General features: G+C 35.2%; 1 protein-coding gene across 7 annotated transcripts in view; it reads right to left on the bottom strand.

The window, feature by feature from the left end:
• LOC129004849 (focal adhesion kinase 1-like) overlaps positions 1 to 16,403 on the bottom strand; it is a 118,968-nt gene that overhangs the window by 70,849 nt on the left and 31,716 nt on the right. For 5 of the 7 annotated variants that reach the window (XM_054433515.1, XM_054433518.1, XM_054433521.1 and 2 more), the window contains exon 1: positions 3,776 to 3,889. The exons of the other annotated variants lie outside the window; for them this stretch is intronic. The gene's annotated coding sequence lies outside the window, so the exon portion shown is untranslated. Of the gene's footprint in view, positions 1 to 3,775; positions 3,890 to 16,403 lie in introns of those variants that run through there. 7 annotated transcript variants of the gene reach the window in all.

The following is a 16,403-nucleotide window of genomic DNA, read 5'->3' as shown; positions in this document are numbered from 1 at the left end:
CTTTCAAGCGGAGGTCACTGCCATTCTAGTTTGTGCTCAAGAACATCTTAACAAAGATATCAGAGACAAAACAATCAATATCTATACTGATAGTCAAGCGATCTTAAAAGCATTAAACTCTTACGAATTCAACTCCAGGCTCGTGTGGGATTGTTTTGCTTCTGTGTCTGAGTTGGGTAGGAGAAATGACCTTACGCTTTGCTGGGTGCCAGGACACTCAGGCATTAAAGGAAATGAAGCTGCAGACAGATTGGCAAATACTGCCTCTGTGACTTCAATGATAGGCCCACAACCCTTCTGTGGCATCTCACGAAACAGTGCATGTTCTGCGATTGCGTCATGGGCCAAGGAAAAGCATCGCAAACGCTGGGTCGATGTTCCCCTTCTTAGGGTCAGCCAGCTTACTCTGTTTAGGCCTTCTAAAAAGGTTGCCTGTGACCTCTTGAGACTAGACAGACGAAGAATTAAATTAATTGTTGAACTGATAACTGGTCATGGAAGATTCAGGAAACATCTACAACGGATGGGCTTATATGATGGTGAACCGATCTGTAGGTACTGTGATAGGTCAGAAGAGACAGCTGATCACTTACTCTTTGATTGTAACGAGCTCTTTGACGCTAGATCGATAACTCTTGGAAATATGGCTAGAGGTAGATACCTTCCTGAGGATGAACTAATTGGGAAGCTACAGGCATTCATTGGGCGCCTTAACTTGTAGGTCAACAAGAAAGCAATTATTGCGCACCCCAAATAATTCAATTTCGGATGAAGTGCTTAAAGGTCTCTTAAAGACCTGCCCCTGTCAGATAAGATAAGATAAGATCCCGAAAACAGGATTTTTAGAGCATGAGCGGGATTTGAAGGGGATGTGGGATAAAACAGGAGTTTTGGCTATGACGTCCGTTTTTATTTACTATGCTTTTATTTTAGTGAAAAACTAACCCCAATCGAAAAAATTACCTTAACAAAATATAATAGCAATGTTAAAACAACTATTTAAACGAAATATGTCCAATTCAACACTCAGAATTTAACATCAAAAATCTTAAGGGATTAAACGGGATTTCTTAACCAAGTGACCGGGATTATATTCTTTTGGTCGTGTAGAAACACTGGGAGCTCGGTGCGTTCAATTAAGCCAGTAATCAGAGGGTGATGATAGAATGTCTGTCGATGTTCGATGTTTTTTATATCGATGGTAGGTTCCAGATGTTTTTGTTACATCGATGTTTTCGTCAAACTTCGATGTTTTTGACCAAGTATTGAGACCTAGATGCAAAATGTAGCATATCTGTAAAAAATGTAGTCTTTCAAGAGAAATTCCAGATTTTTTCCAAAATTCCCTGACTTTTCCCTGACTTTTCCAGACCAACAAAATTCCCTGACATTTCCAGGTTTTCCAGGTTTTCCCTGACCGTACCAACCCTGTCTATATTACATAATTTAAGTACAATATCCATCAAGTTTAGTGTAACCTTTATGATAAGAAAACTTACAATTACGTTAGGCTGTCTAGAGTCTACACATTATCACTCTATTTAATTTTACTGACTTCATATCTTATCGCAAGGCCAGTGAGAAAGTTTCAGATTCAATAGTTAAGTGTAAACAGTTCAATTCATATCCTTTACAACGGTTACAGATATATTGCAGAATGTTGATAAGTGTTATCACAACAGCTAAAAATATAACCAACTTAAAATTGGTACACTCATAATATTCTGTATATAAGGGAATTGATGATAAAATATGATTGTTATTGTAATATTGTATATTATTGTATATTATTGTTAAATATTACTATTATTATTTTAATCTTACACTATTACCTACAGAAGAATAGAAATAATGCAAAAATTTAAATTAATTGAAGACAATAAAATAACAATCAATCGTACCGTATGCGAAAAGTCAAGAAATAGTTGTATGGGCTATTAAAATTTGCTTGAAATGAATATGTAATCGAATTATAATATAGAATACCAATTAAATAAAATGAGTTCATAATCAGTATTAAACGAATCCACATTTAATTCAATGACTAGTACTGAATTCAAAAAGTGAAATTGTTAATACGGTAAGTGCATCACTATCAAAACTTATTTTACGGGCCAAACTCACCATAGTATCTACAACTAACTGACCGGAGAAGGAAGAATTTATTAAAGTTTGTACATTGTGAAAGAACTGGTTTCATCAACATTATCTCAGAGTAATAATACATAATTATGTATTATTACTCTGAGATATTATTAATGCAATTGAAACATTTATAATCTCAAAGTATAACGGCCCTTAACGCTAAACGGTAATCAAGGCATTGGTGTTTTTATAACTAAGCATTATCACTCGGCTTGAATTTACAATAAAACATTTGAGGTAGATTTAAAAATATCACATCAATTTTGGGATCGCTGCCTTCACTTTTTAAAGTTTTTACGATGTTTTTTTTTCTACTGGACCTTCAAACAGTCTTTTTATTTCTGGGACACTTATTTAATCTTTATTTAAGTGAAATGGACACCGATGTGTTCGACATTTGTTTAGATTTCGGAAATCCTGAAGACATAGTATAATCCCCAAAACGTGTGTATTAGATGAGGCGCTGAACAAACTAGCCTACTTCATCTTCACAATTTACAATCCAAATGCTTCAACCGTGACACTAGCAATCAATCATCCCTTCACACACCGAGATGGTCGACAACCCCGCTGGATCGGACACTCGGTTATCCGGACCGGCGCGGCGGTGGTGTAAACAACTACATTAGCATGGACACGCCCTGCGTGGGCTCAGCATGCGAGTTGCACCAGGATTCTTGCATTTTATATCCCGGAAAGACGAGTCTCGCAGGGTTCAAAACAATCATTTAGACATTCCAAAACTCTTTGTAGTTCTATATAATAGCTGTCCAACAAACCAAGTCGAATATATAATCGTATGCGGTGAAAAAAATGCGTTTCAATTTTCATCGGTTGCTAATATTATTGTAGGCCCACTGAGTTCTAAGAGCGAGTATTGGTTAAGGATAGGATTCCATTAAGTATCATTCTCACTAATTCACACATACAATAAATGTATGTATACTTAATATAATAATTATTATTGTTTTGTTATGAGATTGTTTATTGGATAGGCATACTCAACGAGGTATAAATATAATTTTCTAGACACGATCATGTTATACTGTAATAATACCAAGGCTGACTCACGTAGCATTCATGTCTATAAACTGTCATACTGTAAACCGTTATAAAGTGAAAAAGTATTAGCCAACCAGTAATTAAAGTATGACAACAGTAACTTAATGATTGCATTCCTCATTTGTTTCCTTCATATTGACGTTAGGTGAAATGGAAGTTCATTTTTTAATCATTAATATAACCGGTTTTGGGTTTTGAACGCAAACAATTGCTTTTTAAATGTGTTATGGCATTATTGAACAATCAACTACCAAACATGTGTTAATAAACAATCCAATGTTATGACTATTTTAAAGTACTTATATATCTCCTAATTGATAACATTTAGCACTTTTCCGTTGTCTACGCGATGAAGTGTACACCTCACTCTAGATGCTATTCAAATACCATAAACACTATAATGGAGTATAGAATGTATATATTTACTATCAAGGTGTGTATAGCAAATCCTATACAAACTATCAACTAAAAAAGTTATACAAAAAACATAAACAAACAACCTACCAAAAACAACTGACCAACAAACCCCAGTAAAAGTAAATTTAAAAAATAAAACCAAGATAAATACCCAAATTGCCGGAATAAGCACACATACAACAAACAAAAATACGCCGTACACAAAACAGCACAAACGACGACTCCGCACGTTGTACGCGCACTAACCGCCAACACTTGCGTCTGACTCGCGCGGGAGCCACTACAACACTGAGCTGGGGCTGATCAGCTGACTATAGACAAGTAGTCTCTGGTGGTGGTAACCACAACACAGCTGACCGCTCTCCCCGCCACAACAATGTTAGTCATAGGGGATATATGGGATTTTATCCAACGTCAGAATATCACCGAATGACATGAAGTGTTATCACATAAAAATGCATGGGATCACGGCCACCTTCTCCAGGCCGCGGACATCAAAGTGGCAACGTCGCAAGTAGTGTTGTTACAGCTGTTTTGTTTGGAGGCAGCAGCTAATGGTATTTGTGTATTTTTTTAACGAAAGCTTGGTTACTGTGCTATTGACTCCATTTCAAACGTACAGAAATAGATTTTCATTTAACAGTATATTGTTTTGGTTTCCAATTCTCTATGTTTTATTTTCAATCTTTTAATGATTTTATATTAATAAATTTAAATTTAAAAGAATAATACGTGAATTAATGAGCTGGCGTCACCTCTCTGCCATGTTATCATAGGGGACGTCTGGCGCTGAACAACACTACTTGCAGCTTTGCCAATTCTACCAGGTCGTGGCCGTGGTTAGTATAATTCTAAACTTTGGCATACTGAAGTACACCTCTAAGGACTTTTCATGTCGTCTAAATTTTTAATGGTTTCACCATAGATTAAACGAATTCCTTCAATCTATACCGCGTCAGTCGTCGGTTCAATTGTCTGTTGGTTTCACGTGTACAAGTAATGACAGTTTACAGGATACGCTCTCAATCAAATCAATTAAGTGTTTTCGCTTTTGCTATTGGATACTAGGGCGGCTAGTCCTATACAACTAGCTGTTCTGTGAATCGGAAACAGTTGAATTAAATTATCCCCTTGTAAAACAGGTTTTAGTTTGACCTGTAGTAGGGCTAAGGTAAGGTAACTATTGCAAGTTAAACTGTATGTCACAGCTGTAATGTTTCAGTTGTTCCCTATTAGGTTTGGCTTGTTTAAAACTCTGGCTTATCCTGCTCTTTCAGCGCGCTCAGTCCGTGGTTACATTACATGCAAAATCATTTTATGTTCAAAATTGACAAAAGCTTTAACGTGGAAATAAAATAACTCTTATTTCTAACAATAATGGTATAAACGTAACGACAGACAGGTGGTGATAAAGTTGAAATGTAGTTATACGCAATACGACATATTTGTGAATTTGTAATGGCATTACAATTGTAAAAATATGCAGGTTTAAGCATTATTTCCATCAGTAATATTGCTTCCTTACGGTTTTAACTAATTATATTAAAATCAGCCGCTGAAATCCCAAGCCCCACCCTTGTAAGGTCTACGTATGTAAGCTATTGGAGATTAAAGTACAAAGTCATATTTTGAATTCATGTAAGATAAAGTATGGTGGAAACACCTCGCTAAGATGATAACCAACCGTTGAGATCTATAAATAGCAGACACTTGCTTACCATCGTCTACACTACACTGTTTGCACCTGTTTACGTAAACCTGGCAACATTGAAATTACGTTTTACATTAAACCATCAGATGTATGGTTGTATTCATCCAAACTGATACTACGGTTTTTAGACAGAAATGTCTAAAGAGAGTTGAGCTATGCACAGCATTTTGAGATGAAGAAACTCAAAACCCCCTTTAAAAGGGGCGGAATTGTAATAATTATAGATATAATTGAGTTTTAAGTAAACCAGTTCCTTAAATTCTAAAAATTGTTCAAGTTTAACTACCACCGAACCGTTTTAACAATTGTAAATGGCAGCATTTAAATATCGCATGGTAATGGTTGTCATGTTGACTTTTATTTTAGCTACGAATTATACGTTCAATTTAGCCCGGGCCTCATTGAAAAATCTTTTTTGTTTATGCTAAATATTTAAGTTGTTCTTGAAATAATATTTGTTTTACTAATAAGATATCAGAAAGTAAAATAGCTTATCAAGGCCTAAATATCGTAAAATTTGTATCGGAATGAATGTCTTGTGAGCAAACTAAACTATTGTTTCATGACAAATTTAAACTTATTGTTTCAACTATTGCGTTGGTAAATATGAGTTAAGCATTACTCACCGAAATACATATTCATAATAAACGATGTCATCAATATTTATCTATTAGTCACGTTTCAACGTCAAGCAAAGTAACTTTCAACTAGACCTTCACAAGTCAATGGAACATCAGAACTTGCGTCAATTCATATTAGTACAATTAAGTTCAATTCAAGTAATTTCTGACAATATTTTTTTTATTTAAAAAAATGCAATTTTACTTTGCATATTAATACATAACTTCGTTATTTAAAAACGCTTAGTACCTTATTATGAGTAATTTGAACTACATTAAAATTTACCTCTACAATCATACGATGCATACGATGTATTCATTCATTACGAGTTAACCATTAGTATATTTTGTATAAATATTATGTACATGAACTCACTTCATTCATCATTAAACTTATAACTAATGATAAACCCGAATTCTTTCCGATCCGTACAACATTACTATGTAAGACTTATTTTTTTAGATATTCTGTCTATTTCAATACAACTTAATATCCAGGCTAAGCACTTCCAAATCCCGGGTGAATACACGGAACAGGCGCGGGAAAATATTCCCTCGTAATCTTGACGTTTCCGCGGGACTGAAAATGACCGCGCAAATCCCCAATTCAACCTCGACCGCGCTCGATATGGATTCCAATAATTTGCGGCGACCTTTGCCCGCCCCGCAATCTTCGTTCCAAAAAGGGAAAGATTGAACATTGAAGTTGGACGTAGAGCATAGAACACTGTAAATGCCCCTGTGGATATCGATGGATGATTTAGCTTTGTCCATACACAGCCAAAGCCCAATTAACCTTCACTTAGGCTGTCCAATGCGAAGGTTACGGCGAAGGTTGCTTCACAAACATAAATGTTGATTATCTATTAAATTGTTAAACATGTCATTGGAAATATTATAGAATATAATTCATCAATATGATGTCCTCTTTAGCCATGAAAATAAAATCCAATAACTAAACCAGGGTTTCTAATAAAAAAAATATTTTTTCAGTTCGGGTACAATAAAGAGTTTACTCTTTATTTTGCGGTTATGCGATTTCGGTTCGAATTCGAACATTTCGAACATTTTATTTGTATATACTGGCAGTCCGATCTAATTTCGGAATCTCGAATACTAATCCTAAACAATCAATTCCCAAATCTTGAATCAAAACACTATTTTTTTTAAATGGAATTTTATTTTGTAAATCGATTTTTACTTTTCTTAATTTAATTTGGAAATTGTTTACGCGAAAATCACAGGAAAGTCTGTAGTGTAGTAATATTTAGCAATTATGTCAAAACCGTGTTTATTTTACCTTCTTAATATGTACTGTCATCGATTATGTTGTCCAACTCAACTCCTGTTCGTGGATAAGCGAGTGTAGGGAAAAGCTTTCGAAGTCGTGTCCGCCAAACATTAAAGGTAGAAAGAACACAACTGAAACATCACTGAACACCCAACACCTGAAAATAACAGGCTACCACGGTGTCAACAAACAAGAACCTCCCAAGTGCCAATACAAGGCCACGTCTAACCTCAGGTGGTATTCATAGTTCAAGATCATTACCCCAACTGGGCTAGATTACACGGCGGCGTCTATCAGCACACACTTCCTCGGCATAGCAGCACCTGGGGCGTCAGCAGCTAACTACTGTGAACCTGATAGGATCCGATCCCTAGGCATATCAAATACCCCCGCCACAGCAAAGCTACAGACTAAGCGAATTTCCGTTTACCTAGCTGGATTTCTACTAAAATATTCCCTGAAAATTGTCAGATTTATTTCCTATTTTAATAAGATTAATTTTAATGAGCACCTAGGTTTGCTGCAGGTAAGGTATTGACAAGGTTTTTAGACAGAAATGCCTCAAGAGGGTTGGGCTATGCACAACATTTAGAGATGAAGAAACTCAAAACCTCTTTCAAAGGGGGCGGAATTCTAATAATTGCAGGATATTACAATGATCTGATAAAAACTAGGTGTAGATATAATGGAGTTTTATGTAAACCAGTTATTTAAATTCTAAAAATTGTTCAAGTTTTACTACCACTGAATCGAATTAACAATCAAATTGTCAATGGCAGAATATCAATAGCTTAATGTTTGTGTCATTTTGATTTTTATTTTAGCTACGAAATATCCGTCCAATTTAGCCCGGGCCTCATTGAAAATCATTTTTGTTTATGCTAAATATTAAGATATATAAATCAGATCAATAATTAGAATGGTTTGAATAGAAAAGGTTTGTTACAATTTCATCTATGTCCTTATTTCAATGTTAAAAGCCACAATTAAAAGTGATAAAAGTAAAAGTAAAACTACAAAATAACAGAAGACTACTACCACAGCCATAAAATAAAATGAAGATTTCAGAATAAAGAGAGAAACATTTAAGTCTCTTTCTCTTAATATCTCTGGGGTTGCGTTTCTCGAAATCCATAACATTTCTAGTTCAGAAACTGTATCCGTATTTTCATGACATACATTTTATAGTCTTGGATGAAGAAACCATATAGCAACAGAAATAGGAAGTGACGTGTGTTCTTGTACTCTATGATTATTGTAGATAAACATAGTTAAATGTTAATCAGCTCCTTTATTATAAATGTTAATTGTCATTCCATTTATAATGGAAGTATATGATAATATTTGAAAGAGGGACGCCACTATTTGCTGGAAAACTGCCTCGAACTGTAAACGATACCCTGTTTTACGGTAACCTATATTCAGCGTCAAAACAATGTACAAAATCAGTTAACCAGGAAGGGAATCCAGTACAAATCCCATAGCATAGAAAGAAAGTAAGTAGCCTACACATGCCAATCATTATTATTTGCGAGAACAATTATAGTTTTGCATCAGATAGAAAACTGCTACATCATTGTGAAGATGGAATTGTCAGGGGGGTTGAACTTGACTAGAGCGACACGAAACACTTACACGCACTTATTGCTTTTGTATGTGATTTTATAAGTTGTAAAACAAGGGAATTTTCGTCAGCACAGGATGGTAGTCCTGAGCGCCCAGATTGGCGGTGAATCATCTAATTGGCGGGGCGCTGGGCGGCAAGTCACCATTATCACGTCATTCCGAACCTCACCTGCTCACCTCACACAGCGCTCTGAGATAAGTGAGCTCTACCTCAAGCAACTTCGATAAGTAAAACATCAATGTATCGCGATTATCTATATACACATATTAGAACCGAAGCGGTACGAATCAAACGCATAAACAAATTACGTCACTGGCTCGGTTTTGGACTTTTTGTAGCTTTTTTGCGCTCTCAGGCCCAACTGGTTTAATAAATCACAAACAAAATCAGGTGACAAAATTAAATATGTAAAATAACATCTGGTTAAATAATAAATTAAATAATCAATAGATTAGCGGTAGAATACGAAGTCTATTTGTGTACTCAACGCCACAACTGACAAAAATATAAGAATTACGAATATTATCCGTCACATATAGTGGTGATTTCTGTATGTTCCCTCCCCCTATGCCACCGATCTGTAGCCAATCGTAACATCTGTTATCACACCAGACAGTTGTGTCTACAATATCAGTCCGGTATTGATTTATTCCAGATTAATTATGCGTGGCCACCCTTTCCGAGACTCGGTCCAAACAAAACAGCTGGCGCCACAAGGGGCTCCACACATTAACAGTGACGTGATCGTAGGTTCTGATAGTTACTGAATAAACTGACGCTGCAATTCACTGTGCGCTTGTCCACAGTAGGTTACATGTACGTTTAGAACAGATATAGGAGAAATATAATAATGTATGTAAAATGAGTAGTACAGAGGTGAATATCATTTGACGTACATGATGCACTGTATCGTAAAAAAAAACTCTTGTAAAATGTGGATAACAATGCGCTGGCAGCAAAAAGTAGTTTTTAGGAAGGATAGTAGGGAAAATGTTTAGCGCATAGAGGGTTATAGTCGTATGTTTTCTGTGACAGAGGTGACATTTCACGAAATTTGCGTGGTATTTTATGACAACTCGTCAAAAGTTATGTGATAGTTATTGCAAGTAGCTTTACATCGGACCTAGTAAAAAACTCAATTGTAAACAGTCGTAGTGAAATATTAAATGTACTAAGACGTATAAAATGTTAAATTTGTAATGTATTACAGCGCTTGTGAAGTTCAGACAGTTTTGAATAAAAGCATGCTCTTGTCTTTTCGAGAGAATTTTATCCTGATATAAAACTAAAAACATTTAGTTATTTACAATCATACAATACTTTCCGTGTCAACTAATTATTACAATATTTTGGTATAGTGTAAATTTATCCTGTTATGTTATTTTAAGGTTCTGTTCTGTGTTTTATAATATTACTTCTTACTGAAATATAGAAATTTGTTGCTTTAAATGTGCCAGCAACGTATATGTAAACACAGGGCTTTAAATATTATTTGAATTCAATTAATGAGGTTTATAAATTTAAAACAAACCTTGGACCTGAGTTTTTTCTCGGAGGATATTTTACAATTATGTTTTGTTTTACTTTCATTTTGCTTGGAAACACTTAAAATCATGGTTTAAATCATCTTGCTTGTAAATAATTTTACAACGAAATTGTTTATTTCATTGACCAGTTTTTATTTATTTTATTTTTAAAACTTTTTGAAGCCAATCAAAAATATAATGATGGACCATAAAAAATAGTGACTTTATAGATGTATTCAAAATTAGCACATTTACAAACATATATTTGAACATTTTTAAACTGTACCACTTACATTTCGTTGTAACATGTTAAGTATTGAAAATACAAATGTGAACATGCGAGACTTTGCAAAGGCTTCTCGCAATGTTTGCTGAGAAAACAATCAGAAGTGAACAAGACCGCAAATATTGAATATTTTCTCTCGAAATATTGGAACGTCGCTCCGCAAAGTTTACATACATTGTTCTTACGGAACATTTTAAACTTTAACGCTTAGTTTGAGCAAAAGACCTAGTAATACAGAAGCTACAAACACAAGATTATTAATTATTTACTATCCGTCGTATCACATGTATCTAAGGTTTTTTTTAACACTATGAAACTATTCAAGGTACTTACGTACATTATGAGTAAGCACCAATATGGATTGTTTCTTCTAACTTACCTGAAATCAAAACAAAGTTATTATTTTCACAGTTAAACTATTAAAACTCAAAATAAATACTTTCAGAGATAGTAGCAGATACAAACAGTGTTCCTAACTTATAGTGTGTAACCCGTAACCTATTGAGTATACAACACCTATTTAACATTTAATACACTCCCTAACAGAATTATCATTTTAACGGGTGGTAAAGGAATTTGTTAAAGGTAGGTTAATGACCAATGACGTTTGAATGAGTCGCCCTACTTTCTTTGTAGAATTGATTTTTAACAACAGTAACTTTTACTGCACATATAAATAACGATTGAACTTGGTCCATATTTGTCATTATAGTAAAGCGAATAATGTAAATTTTAAAAGGAAAGCTCCTTTATGCTCCTCGTTACTGGACACGAATCACACGTCAAATCATGCTTCAGATTTTAGGGAGGGAAGTCAACTTGAAGCTGTGACTTTATTCTCCTGATCTACAAAACTGGTCCAATTGATAATTCAAAGAAACTAAACAAATAATTTAGAGAAGAGCTTTTTTCGCAGTCACTATAGTTGTTAGGTATTATATAAATAATTAAATCAATTTAATTATTTTGTAATTGAAAATAGTGGTATAAAGTCTGAGCATCGCATTTTAGGAGAATAAAAAAGTTCTAGTGTTAATCAAGATAATAATTCAGCTTTAAACTAATTAAAAAGGAAACTGTGGGATATAACGAATTCGATTAGTTCAAAGATCTCTGCGTTCGTTATAACTCTATAAACAATATAAAACAAAGGATTACACATGTACCTTCCACTACAGTATCGAATGGTACAGAAAAACGTTACTTCAGGTTTTGTGCGTCAACTAGCTGTTGATTTAGTTTAACATCGAATTCACCCTCTTCGTACCATTAGACTATCAATGAACCAATGTCTAAAATTTCCAATACATCGTACATTATTATTGTTATATTTATTGGTTAATTGTTATTTGATTCGAGTTTTCAACTTGTAGCTCGAGATGTATTAAATCAGCTAACCACAATTTTCTCGCTCTTGTTCTGAAATCAACTCTTTATGGTTGTCACAGCTAAAAACTTTTCCAAACCTTCCCTCAATGACACTGTGACACTTAGCCGCCGGAACTGCGTTTAAACTCTTGGCAAAAACCTGGCGAATCATTTCCAATCTTAATCCACCGACCACCCGGGCGCCACGTTATTAAGTCTGAATACGGAATAAGAGTGATAAATAATGAAGGTGGCGAGGCTGCAAAGGGACCTCAACAAAATCAGGGTCCCTCCTTATACGGCAGCTTATCAACACGATACTAGTGGCCTTCCCAGCGGCTGAGTCACACGGCTGATTGGTTCCTCGTTGACACTATAGTTTCCTCGTTAGTTTTAGGCTTTTAAACATTCAAATTGCTTCAAAACTTAGTTTTCATGTAAAGTCCAGTGCAATTAGACAAAAAATGACCTTGACCCGGACAAAATTGATAACAGGCTGAAAATTGGTGGAAACGTTCAGAACAATGTCCTGAGTGGCCCACACAAAGTCCCAAGAAATCCCAGTTGGGGAACGGCTGCCATCTTGAAAAAACTGCCGCCATCTTGTAAAATTAGATTTTTTACTGTATTTTTTGAAGTAATAGTCCGGAAGGCAATATTTATGTCTCAAATTAAGCGTTTTGAACTCATGTATGAGGGTAGTATATAATTAAAGAGTTTAATACGTTCTAAGCATAAATATTATTTATATTAACCTAAAAATATATCTATAAAAATCATATAAATTTACAAAATATTTAAAAAATGAAGCTTTTTCTCTTTTGTTCTTAGTGGACTTGTTAAAGACATTAACCCTTTGATATTTCTTGCAATTCACTATGTTTAGTCTTTGGAATTGGTTAAATAAGGGGTGAATAAAAAGTCATGACCCCCCCCCTCTAATAATTTTCTAAGTAAATATACAGAAATATCCTTTTGGTGTTGTTGAAACCGTAGTAGGAAATTTCATTTGATGGTTTTGAAATTTTTGAGTGTCCCCCCAAAAAAAAGGAGATTTTGAGGACAACTCAAAATTTTTAAAGTATATCCTATTCAAGTGACACCTCATCTTGAAGTGTTTACAAAAACTTAAAGAATGGTAAAAACCAGAGTTCGCTATATCTTCTATATCCAAAATGGTAGCCCGTCAAAAGTTTAATGACGATATTAAATGGGAACTTACTACACATTAATTTTCTTGTGTAGTAAAAAGTAATTCCCCCCCCCTCTAATTTGTTCCTAAGTAAATATTACAGAGTAATCCTTTTAGTGGTGATGCAACCTTAGCAGGAAGTTTCATTTTATGATTTTAAAATATTTGAGTACTCTCCTCTGTCCAAAATGGTAGCCACTATTACAATTACGAACCAATATTACCATTGATGTTCCATAACGTTTGACGGGCTACCATTTTTAATAAAGATAAATTGGAAACTCTGGTTTTCACTATTCATAAAGTTTTTGTAATCACTTGAAGGGGGTTTACGTTTAAATTTTTGAGTTTCCCCCAAAATCCCCCCTTTTTGGGTAATATTTAAAAATTTCAAAATCATAAAATAATACTCCCTGCTAAGATTGGACGACCACCCAAAAGGACATCTCTGTATATTAACTTAGAAAATATTAGAGAGGGGGGTATTGACTTTTTATTCACATAGATGCTTTAATTTGCTATTTATTTATTTATTTATTCCAACAGCAAGATCACTAATTTACAATGTGGATTCAAGAAGCCTAAGTAGTAACAACATGCATTTTAACAGAAAACTTAACTAACTTATATCTATGGCAGGAGCAGAGCAACATCGGTAACAGGAAATATAATCTTGCCTAGAAAAGCAACAATTTAACAATGAAGTTAAAAATAAATTATGAAAAAGCAATTAATAATTTCGTTTGTTCTGATCTGAAAAATAGAATCATCTAGTTGCTATAATTGATTACCATTATATTTTAATATTGCATATAAACTTACAATGTAACTACTCGCTGTTAAATAATATTGACGGTGATGTAATCTTCTTTGTAACTAGCGCGGTTGGCACATCCGTGTCCAGTGCAGTATCCATGCATCGTGGTACAATTAAGACCATAAGGTTCCATAAGTTGTACTGTATCCAAGAATCCATTTCAACATGGACTTGGTTTGTGCGTATTTTAACCAAATATGAGTGAAGGATGAGTGTAGGATGAGTGGCGAGATCTTGTAGTCTTGTCTCAGTTGGTAGTTAATGAGCCATATGGTGTCAGCAAGACAAGCATCTACAACTATTTTTTGTTCGGAAAGGGCTGTACTGACATCTCCCAACACTACTAAATATGTCACAGGCTTAGGCGGACGTTGGTAAGGTGTCACTGGCTGAAAGCCATGAGATAGAAGGACACTTTTTGCTTTTGGGATGTATAGGTTTTTTTGATATGCTTTTGCTGATCGTGGTACAGGAGCACTTGCATTGACACATTTCGGCTGGTGTTATGCACTCAATGCCACCCATGGCGTGAAGAGTACCATGTCCATAAAGTGTTTTAACGTTGTAATCCACGTTGTCGAAAACATAATGAACGTAAGCTCCGTCATCTATTGAAGGTGATACATTATCAGCTATCGAAGTCTCATAATTGACGACAATCTTGTATGTCGAGCAAACTCCGAGCTACGATAGAATGTCTAACAGCAACTTCGAGCCATACCGTCTGTGAAGGCCGAGCAGCAGGGGTGATATGAAAGATCGTGGTCGAGCTGCAGTAATAATTGCATGAGCTGTATTAATTGTCTCCTTTTCAAAACTTTATCATAGTTAAATGGATATTATATTTACATTTAACCAATTACAAAGACTAAGCATTGTGGGGTGCAAGAAATTGCAATAGGATTAAGGGCTTAAACAAGTACATTACGAAAAAAGAGAAAAAAGCTTATTTTGTATATTTATATCAATTATTTTAGATGGGGACGCCACTATGTGCGTATTTTAACCAAATATGACTGAAGGATGAGTGTAGGATGAGTGGCAAGATCTTGTAGTCTTGTTAGTGTCTAAGGCCGACATGTTCCTTAGACACAGATGTTAATTAGTAGCCCACGCAGCTAATGGCAACTAAGGGGCATACAGTTTATGGAATCCGAACTACATTATAGTACTGCGGCGGATAGTCATAGTACTCACTAGTGCGGACGTTAATCCACACCAGGGAGCATCCCATCCACCTTGCATGCCTATAAATATCCACAATTCGTATAAATAATGGGACATAATCGTATCTAAATCATTATTATAGATATTTTTAGGTTAATATAAATAAAACTAATGCTTAGAACATAATAAACTCTTTAATTATATATTACCCTCATACATGAGCCCAAAACGTTTAATTTGAGACATAAATAATGCCTTTCGGACAATTACTTCAAAAGATACAGCAAGAAATCTAAATTTCCAAGATGGCGGCAGTTTTTTCAAGATGGCGGCCGTTCCCCAACTGGGATTTCTTGGGACTTTGTGTGGGCCACTCAGGACATTGTTTTGAACATTTCCACCAATTTTCAGCCTGTTATCAATTTTGTCCGGGTCATAACCTAATTGCACTGGACTAGTAGCTACATTTTCAGTTATGAATTTAAATGTTCACGGTAGGCAAGTAGCCAACGTCTTAATTGCCCAATGTTCTATGGCAGCTTACTCCAGTTACAACCTTCAAAAGCTATCTCAGGATGGAACCGGAGACCTTCTGGTAAAATTGTAATTCTGATTACCAAGCGAGTATCATATCCATCCACTCAGCCACTCCACTATAATCGTGTTTTAATCATCATTTGATTGAACTTTTTTAACAGTGGACATACACTACGAGATGGCTAATTACCCTACGAAGTGTCTAAAATGTGTAATTGTGTTATCCGCGACTAAATGTGTAAATGCATTCCGCGTAATGAATGAAAGCATTGAGAAATTTCGCGTATAAAACATCGCACTCAGCTATATCCCCTAATGAAGCAAAACGAAAGTAACAACTTGACTCCAACCTTAGGAAACTGTCACCTAGTCAAGTTCATTACTAAGCTAATCCCAAGACCCGTATCTACCCCTAGTAGACCCCTTGACCTTGTATCAGCTCCAATGTCACCTTCCATTCCCAAGTTGCAGCGCATACATTAGCCTATACCGTGACCTATCCACCATCAACCCAAGGCCTGGGACCTACGCCCCCGCACCTTTTATTTCCGTCACTCGAATATATTGTCCAGCAAACCCATGTCCTAATCGGGCACAGCCTGACGTGGATAAGTATATTTTGGAATCCCAGGGTATA

This window comes from Macrosteles quadrilineatus, unplaced genomic scaffold (assembly GCF_028750875.1).
Source record: "Macrosteles quadrilineatus isolate MER2022 unplaced genomic scaffold, UCM_ALF_1.0 Scaffold_12__1_contigs__length_5162894, whole genome shotgun sequence".
In the NCBI taxonomy this organism is placed as follows: Eukaryota; Metazoa; Arthropoda; class Insecta; order Hemiptera; family Cicadellidae; genus Macrosteles; species Macrosteles quadrilineatus.
Note: the sequence above shows the minus strand (reverse complement) of the source record. Positions and strands in the feature narration are given on the sequence as shown.